Below are 8,240 nucleotides of genomic sequence, written 5' to 3'. Positions count from 1 at the left end.
GTAGCCACTGGAGAATGTGAGTAGGGAGATACATGAAGAAATGGATGCTCAGGTAATTTAAACTGAGGCGGTACCATCCCTTTCACGTGGCAGCATTGGAATGGAAAGAAAAAGATGGTTTATGATCCTTACCTTTTAGAGAATTTGTAAGCATTGCATTAAGCTCTGCACTCACGAGCTCAAGTCATTTGTTATTGTTGGTGGTCATGGTGGAAGATTGAGGGGAACCTGGGGTCAGAGAAGGGAATGGAAGCCAAGCTGTGTGTTAGACCTTTTCAGGTTACCAGAAACAGAGATGTGCTTTATTTTTCCCCAGGTGACTTGGTGTTTACTACATGGAAACATAAAGAAATAAGGCAGAACACTAACTGAGAGCGTGAACCACTGTAGAACGAGCGTAGAACACGTCTCGTGGGACAAGCGTTGGAAGTGCTGTGTGTTCCTCTAAAATGACGGTGTCTCAGCTACTCTTGCTTTCTCTCCTGCTCCCAGGCAAGCCTGCCTCTGCTCTCCTCCTTAACTCATAGCTTCTGTTTGCTCATAGATCCCACTGCCATAGGGCTTCTGATTACTGCTGTTTTCTCCTTTCTCTCTTTACGTTCACCCATTTATTATCTAGCTCAGAAGTCACTAAGCTTTTTCTCTAAAAGGCCAGATAGCATCTATTTTAAGCTTTGTAGGCAATGTGGTCTCTGTTGCAACTATTCAACTCTGCCAGTGCAGCACAAAAGCAGCCAAAGACAATGTGTAAGTGGATGGGTGTGACTGTGTGCTAATAAAGCTTTATTAATGAAAACTGAAATGTGAATTTTGTGTAAGTTTTACATGTCACAAAATATTATCCTTCTTTTATATTTTTCTAACCATTTAAAAATGTCAAAAACATTCTTCACTCGCGGGCCATGTAAAAATAGACGGTACAGCTGGCTATGGCCTGAAGGCTGTAGTTTGTCCAACCTTGGGCTGGATCCTTCTCTAAATCACATTCATATTTTCCAAGAGAGAGGACATATACTGGTTTAGTTAGTGATTATGTTTAGGGTCTTGGGTTCTGACGCTGAATGACTTGAGTTTGAGTTCCAGATTCCAGTACTTAGCCACATAAACTAAAGCAAGTATTTGTTGAATGAATTTATAGACCCTTAGTATTATCAGCTGTGGGTGGGGTTAGAAGAGACCCACGTGACAAAGCATAGTGACCCAGATAAAAGGAATTCCAGGTACCTCTCTCTTAGAAGGGGTATGTGGGCAGGGCCAGCTCTCAAATCACCATGTTCTGCTCTATAATCATGACTAATATTCATTGATCGTCTAATATAACAAGGAAGAAAGAAGAAACATGTCAGAGGATGGGGTCTAGGGAGAGATAGGAGGGGTAGAGCTGTTACAATAAGATAAAGAAGTTGTTTTAGGAAAAGAAGAAGTTAACAGTGAGACAGAGAGCTGCTCTTGGGGCTTTTTAGTTTTAAAATCTTTTCATTTCAACCAGAGACACAGAAAACACACAAATCGAATGTGTGGCTCAATACATTATTGTAAGGAGAACACCACCCAGGTCAAGAAAGAGACCCCTGTCTAACAGAAGCTGCTTCTACTGACCCAGCTCAGTCATAAACCCCTTCCTCCTGCCCTAAGTAACTATTATCCTGACTTTTAGAGTAATCTCTTCTTTGAGTTTTTCTTCTCACAGTTTTATCCCCCTAATGTGCATTCCTAGAAATGGTAGCTTAGTCTCACCCATTAAAAAATTTGATATCTCTTTTAAGTCCCTTTTAATCTATAGGTTTCTCCCAGATCCCTTTCATTTTCTTACATTTTACTGAAGAGCTTGGGCTGTTGAACCTGCAGTGTTTCCCGTAGTCTACATCCTGCTAATGCGATGCTCTCAGGGCAGATCAACTTGCTCCTCTGTTTTTTGAATTTCCTGCAAATTGGCAGCTGAATCCAGAGACTGGATCCGACCCAGGTTCGATCCCTTTGGCAACGCTAAAGTTGTCTTTATATACCCTAGTGTCCCTCCTAGTTTAGTCATCATTTCCATAATGCTTTTTGGAAGGACTATTTGGGGCACACAATATCTGGTTCTCTCACTTCCTGTGATCTTAGCAGCCATTGATACTAAATGCCCACATCTACTCATCCGTGAAGGCTGCAAAAACAGTGATGTTCTAATTCTATCATTTCCTTTTCACATATTAGGTGAATACTTATATAAATAGACATCTACTTCATCTACTAGTTGGCTCCTCAGTGCATTCTTTCTCTTTATTTTCCATTTTTCAAGATAATTGATTCCTTATCTTGTGAGGATAACCAGTGCTTATTTAAAAAGCTATATCATTATGAACTCATGAATTTAAACAAATTGTCCCGGTTTGATCCATTGCAGTGTTTATCATTATCGAAGTTCAATTTGTCCAGTCTTTGGCTGGTAGAGCCTCTTCGCTGGCTGTTGAATCCCTTTGACATGACCTTCGAAGTCTTTGATAGCTTCTTTGCTACCTTCTGTTAGAAGATGTTCCAGGTTCCTCTTGTATATTTTTTGCCCCAGAAATAGAATTAGCCATTTCTCCCAGAAATTCCAGGTTTTTTTTTAGTGAGAGAAGATATTCAAGTCCACAAGCTGCCAAGGGGTGATCATTATTACTAGGCTGATCATTGTTTCTAGCCCTTTTAAATGCACAGAACTAGGAAATATATGCATGCATTTAAAGAGAAAATATTTCATGAATTCCTGTTTATATTCTAATTCTAGTTGAAGTTTATGAAGCTTTTACTTAACTTCTCTATTTCATCAGTATCTCTTCCTACCTTCTATAGCTCCATCTCTATAACACCTTATTTCCCTTTTTTTAAAACCTTGAATTTTAATTCTTAAGGAATAAAAAATGATAAAATTAGAAGATCCCATAATAACGCATCTGTTTTTATCTCATATCACACACACACTGGTCTCAAAACAACAGTACAAATATCACCACCAATATGATAGCTGAAAACTTAAAAAAAGGTTTTTTATATATGTTCTCCCCCCATTTTTTAATAGTCATAACTACACTGTCAGAGCCTATAACCATTACATAATATACTCTCTGCCTTTTAACCCTCATTTCCCCTCACTTTTACAGGTAAATATATATTTAATGCTCACCACCAGCCCTTAAGTGAATGTCTCTCTAGGCATAAGCTCAGTCTCTACTCGATTCTCCACGAAGGGCTCAAGGGAGCAATACTCCCATAGTTCTCACATGTTGAAAACAGTTTAACTGTCCCCTCTATACCTGAAAGTCAGTTTTGTTAGATATCAAATCCTTGGCTTACACTTTCTTTCTATGTTAAATATATTACTCTATTTTCTTCTGGCATAAAGCATTGTTGTTGAGAAGTCTGATGATAATCTAATTTCCTTTTCCTTATAAGTCATGAAGTTTTTTCCTAAGATGCTCCCCAATTTTCCCTTTATATTTACAGTCCAATAATTTTACTAGTCTTGATGTTGGTTGTACTGGATTCTCAGGAATGCAGTGCACACTTTCAATTTGTAGCTATAAATCCTTATTTCAGGGAACTCTTCCAAGTTACTGTTTTTAGTCTTTATTCTGTTTTCTTGTTTGGGTTTTCATCTTCAGAAACTCCTATTAATCACTGGTTTGATCTCCTTTGCTTTCCTTCAGTATTGATCATTTTCTCTCGAATCCCTTTTATCTATTTCTTCATTTCTTTTTGATGTTTAAAAATCCCTCCTTTTCACTTTCTATTTCACTTGAGACATTACCCACCATGTCTATAAGCTCTGGTATTCCTTCTGGTTTAGTCTTCATTGCTAAAATGATTTTTACTTTAATTTATAATTCTTTCCTGAAGTCTGTCACTTCACCTCTGAGATTTTCTAACTCTGATTCCTGTTGCACTTTCAGGTATTGTATCACTTTCTTAATGTTTTCTTAATGTTCCTTAGCTTGTTTTAAAATAGGAGGCTGCTGATTTGATCTTTTTTGAGGACACATCTTTCTGGTGCGCTTTCATTGTCTGTTGGGATATTATTCTTCTACATGGTTTCTTCTTTTTCTCATCATAACATTGTATGGGATTTGACCTCAATACTTTTCTGTTGTTCCTTTCTATATGAAATTAGTTTTCTTGAACTTTAAGAATGAGGCTGGATTCAGGGTAGCTTTTCTAATTTCACAGGGCTCCCTCTTCTGTTGCTTTTCTGTAAAAGTGTGGCGGCTTGCTTTCCCAGATTTCCTGGCTCTCTTCCCCTCTACCCTTGCTCTGGATTTTCCCTTGACTTTGTCACTATTGTCCCCATGTCCCGCTCACCTCTTTCTACTCTGCAGGAGGCCCAGGGCTGCATCACGATGTCTGTGGGTCCTAGGCCCTTGTGGGTCCCTTCCTCCATTAAAGATGTTACAAATTACCCTTTACAACTGCGTTGGTATTAAAATGAATATATTAAAACATTTTCTTTGGCCTCAAAGTGCATTTTTCCTTCTGATTTTAAAAGAAATATAAACATTCCATGGGTCCCCAAAAGGCCAGAGGGCCCCAGGCATTGCGGCTAGTGTGCCTGACGGAGAGCGTGGTCCTGAAGGGGCCCCGTCCTGGAAGAGCGCCCCACAGGGTCACTGGAGAGCTTCCTACTGGCTCCACTGCGCCAACCCCTTGCAGCCTTTGTGGGCTTCTTACGCTCCCCTGGTACCAGCCTCCTACACAGACTTGGCTACAATGCAGCTCTTTGGCTATTGGTGGTTCATCTCCATCTCCTTGTATTTTGGCATGTGTGGGATAACTTGTTATCCAGATCTGTTGTAAATATTATTCAGGGAGTTTTGGTTTTGCCCTCTAGTAGTTCTGTCTGCTTTTACGTGCGGATTTAGAGAGACAGAAAAGCTGTGCTGCCGTTGCCACCATCTTTCTTTCTCCGAGCTTTTAATAAACTTCCCAACTCAGTAATTCAGGAGGACCTCCTCACTTGCCTGATAAATCCAAAGTAAGATCCTACTGTTCCCCAACATGTTCCTCTTCCTAAAATTCTAACAGTAAAGGATTGATTTGGAGGTGACTAGCATAGTTTAAGTTACAGGTATCTTTGAAATGGGTACAGGAGAGTAACCAGCTATTCATACATCGGAGTGAATGGTTTTCAGAGAACTTGGCTTTCCATAGAGTGGCATTAAGAGATGAGGGTGAGGTGGAGATGAGAGATAATTCTGAAGTTGGGACATTTGGCAGCGATCCAGCTTCTGGGTACACAGTGTCTCTAGGCTTCAAGTCCATTCTTTTACACCCTGCTTCATGATGCTAGGGCTCGGAGTCTGCAAATTACATTTCCCACACTCCCTTGCACTTGGCATCTTGTAAGCTTCCGCAAATGGTAGACAATTGGAAGGCAGGAGGAAGGAAAATAAAAACTTCTTTTTTGTTCCCAGGTCCTGTTGGCACCGCTCCAATAGAAGAAGAGAGCTAAGGTGCAAGCCTCCATCTCCCTTTGGCACTCTTGGCGCCAGCTACGCCGCGCCCCGCGGGGTACCATCCCCAGCCATCCTGCCCTTTGCTAGCCAAACCACCATGCACTTGTTGACCTCAGAGGTTTGAGCACCAAGTATGCAGGGCCCCTCCTTTCAGCTCCGAGGCTGCAGACATCTCAGCTCTTGCCTTTAGCTCCCCTGGCGGAGTGTTGCAAGCTACTTTCTGCAGTTGCTGTTACCTGGGTGACCTCAGCCCTATAGGTTGGAGTTGTTTCTAGTGATTACGGATATTTAGGTAATACTTCAGCATCCCTTTCTTTACTTCTTTACTCTTTCACCCTTCCAACTAATACTTGGTATGAAATTTCTTCAGTTCTATATACCTAGCGTAGTTTTTGTTTTCCTGACTCGTTATTTGAACTTGTTTTGCAAGTTCTCCTGGCTTTTCAGCTGATTTTCTCAAATTGGTCTGCCATGTTTTTTTAGTGAATATATGTTGGTATGTTGGCTCTCAGGAAGGGCTCATGCCTTTCTTTTTTTTTGAGTGGGAATTATGATTTTCACTTTCGCTCATACTGAAACTTGGTCAATGGATATGTGCTTAATGAAAGTATTTAAATACCTATATCTGAATACTAACTTTGTTATTACAAGGGGAAATGATAATTTTATAACTCAGTGTTGTTAAAGCATCTAATATACTCAAATCATTATGCCAGGAAAATTAGACTTAGATTAACAATGATATTTTAGAAGTAGGACAAAGGGATTAGAAGATAAAACCTAAGAAGGAAGATTAAATAAGCTGTTATTATTTCTCTAAAGAAGCCAGAAAGCATGTGTAATACTAAAATTATGAACAATTTTATGGAAGGTAATAAATAGCTATAATAATATCCATTTTGGGATGACATGACTGTGTTTCTGCCACTGAATGTGGAATAGAGGCTGGATTACAATGGATTTCTTGCCGTGAAGGTTGTTAGTAAAATCAGCTGATAAGAAATAATGGGAATCTCATTCTCTGCATACATACAAACACACTAGATATACACATACACATATATTTGTATATATACTGAAAAAAATGTATATATATTTCTTGTCTTCCTAGGATGAGTTATTGGAGTCCTGCCAAAGGCATGGTATGACCAACTAACCTCTATATGGTTTTTTCAGCTTTTAGAACTGTACTTCCAAGAATTTATGATCTTCTTAACTGTATTCACTCCTAGCTCTTGTTTTGTTGTTGAAAAGCATACCCAGGGATTTTATTCAGTTGGAGGGGCTGCTAATTGATTTTAAAAAATGCATTTTGTCCCTGGTCATTAATTGACTGATGGAACAGCTGCTGGTCTGACAAAAACCAGGCTGAAAAGCGGTTCCCACTATGGGGTGGTCTGTTGCTAAACATTATTGCTTTTGCTTGTCCATCAAAAAAGCACACCCTACATATTCCCACGGATCGGGGGAGTGTTTCATTTAAAAGTATTTCTTCACTGTCTTTAAAATAATGTCACCTTGAGCAATCACTAGGTAAAGCTCAGTTAACCTTAGATATTATGTAGAGAGTTTAAAGTCTGCTGCCATTCAGTGGTTCTCAGAGTTTAAAAGCATGAGTCTGATCATCAAAAAAAAAAATTCTCCAGATACTGAAAATCTTAAAGTCTAATGAGACTTCAGTTGGTTAATAATGAAAATGATTTTTTGTTCTTGGAGCACAGACCCGTTGGACTGAGTCAATATTGCCTTTATGAATATGATAGCATATTAAAAGCATTAAATATACTATGAAGTAATATACCATGTCTTTTCCTCAAAGATACTTATAGCTAATACTATATAGTATTGATTTATATTTGATAGCATTGGCTAAAAACTCATAATAACTAGTGTGACACGAGATAAATAGATAAATGCAATACTGATTTATGAAAGTAAAACCTCAGATACAAATAATATGAAATCGAAGGGCTCAGTTATAAATTAAGCAAATACGTGTATTTTAGATATCACGGGAACGAACTAAAATCAGAATCCTGGCGTCCCGAAGTAACCGAATGATTATGTTTACTTTTTGGTAGCCATAGGGGTAAAGAAGCAGAAAAGTTTTGTCTTCTGCAGTAGGAGAGAGAGAGGGAGACTGGTAGTTTTTACAAGTCGATAAAGCCTTACTAGGCATTAGCCTCTTGCAAATTCTTGTGACTAGCGGGGAGTGTAGGTTAAGGCTGGTGTCTTGGTTGATTGTTGGTTGATTTTCCGTTCCTTTTGACTTCCTGCGTTGCTGCTGTAGAGACCCATGTTGGGGTGACCCAGACTAATCTAGGAAGGTCTATTTTTCTCTTAGCGCTTTCCTGCAACCTAGGCAAGCCCTGACCGGACTGGGTGCCAGAAGACCTCATTTCCGGTCATGCTTCACGTACCCCATAGTCACGCGGCATGACCTTGACAAAGATCTCTGTGCCTAAGCTTTCTGCTAGCAAAACGGTTCCTTCTCTCTCTCTTTTTATGGTAAAGATTAGTGGCTTTCATTATGTTTAAAGCAGTGAATACTTCTCTACAGAGAAGCCCAATGTATTACTGTATCAAACACATGGAAGTGGACTTCTCTGTTGAAGGGATGGGGGGTGGCCTATGTCCCTTTATCTGCCTTCCTGCTTGTTAGCACTTAGGGTACTTGAAGGAACCCCTAGGTGACAAGGGATACCCTCTGAAGACCATAATGTCAGATGATCTATATGCTGCTGCATTCCAATTATAAGACACAGT

Source organism: Balaenoptera acutorostrata, chromosome 21 (assembly GCF_949987535.1).
Source record: "Balaenoptera acutorostrata chromosome 21, mBalAcu1.1, whole genome shotgun sequence".
Classification (NCBI taxonomy): domain Eukaryota; kingdom Metazoa; phylum Chordata; class Mammalia; order Artiodactyla; family Balaenopteridae; genus Balaenoptera; species Balaenoptera acutorostrata.
This window is presented reverse-complemented; position numbering follows the sequence as displayed.